This window comes from Arachis duranensis, chromosome 9 (genome assembly GCF_000817695.3).
Source record: "Arachis duranensis cultivar V14167 chromosome 9, aradu.V14167.gnm2.J7QH, whole genome shotgun sequence".
Taxonomy (NCBI): Eukaryota; Viridiplantae; Streptophyta; class Magnoliopsida; order Fabales; family Fabaceae; genus Arachis; species Arachis duranensis.
Genome location: NC_029780.3, coordinates 4,060,525 through 4,061,862, shown reverse-complemented (window position 1 = coordinate 4,061,862; position 1,338 = coordinate 4,060,525).

The following is a 1,338-nucleotide window of genomic DNA, read 5'->3' as shown; positions in this document are numbered from 1 at the left end:
CTGGATGTAGGCTGCACTGCACTTAGCAGCCGAACCAGGATATATCTGGGTGCAATCTTCTTCTCTTTCTACTCCATTTCTCTTTTCTACCACACACGAGCAAAAGCCAGAATTATCTCGTGCCAAGTGACGAGACAAAACAAAAAGTCTCGTGGCAAGGGACGAGACAAAACAAAGTTGCTCGTGTCAAGTGACGAGCAAAAACAGAAAAGTCTTCTCTGAAGTTCAGCAAGTGCTAGTATTTGAAAAGGGGGCTAAGATTCAACCCCCCCTTCTCTTAGCCACTGAAACCATCAATTGTTATCAGAGCTTGGTCTCAAAGAGATCAAGCTTTGCAGCTTGGAGAAAAGATCCTCATGGCAGAAAGCAGTGGCTCGATCTCTCTTAAACCAGAAGCAAGCTGGACCGAGGAAGATAGGAAGACGGTGGAGTTAAATGCCAAGGCAACCAATCTGCTCAACTGTGCTATCAGCTTTGAGGAATACCGACGAGTATCACGATGCACAACGGCAAAGGAAATCTGGGACAAGTTGCAAATCACTCATGAAGGAACTACCATTGTAAAGAAGACTCGGACAGATATGTTAAACAGGGAATATGAAATGTTTGCAATGAAGGAAGGAGAGTCCATTGATGAACTGTTCGAACGGTTCAATATCATCATTGTTGGCTTAGATGCTCTTGGAATCACACATTCATAATTTGTGCTAGTGAGAAGAGTGTTGAGATGTCTCACAAAAGAGTGGGAAACAAAAGCTTTAATTATTTCTGAGAGTAGTAATTTAGATTCCATAACACTTGATGATTTGAGAGGAAACCTTCTTGCTTTTGAAAACTCCTATTTGAAAAAAGAATAAAAAAAGAAAGGAATTGCCTTTTCTTCTGTGACTAACCCTCTGGATAATGAATCCAGTGATAACTCTTCTGAAAATGAGTTTGTGTTGTTTGCAAAAAAATTCAGGAAAATGGCAAAGCTCAAAGGCAAAGGCAGCAGCTCAAGGAGGACGAAGAAAGACCTTAGCAAAGTAACTTGTTACAATTGCAAGGAAATGGGTCATTTCAAATCTGATTGTCCCAAGTTAAAAAAGGAAGAGAAGCCGAAAAAGGTGAAGAAGAAGGGACTGATGGCTACATGGGAAGATTTGGAAAATGACTCAGATGATGATGATGAAGAGTCTGAGACTAAATCACAGCACTGTCTCATGGCAAATGAGATAGATCAGGTCTGCCTAGCATCCAAGAAAAAGGAAAATATGTGGTACATGGATAGCGGATGCTCTAGGCATATGACCGGAAAGACAACCTTCTTCATAAAGCTTGATGAATATGATGGAGGAC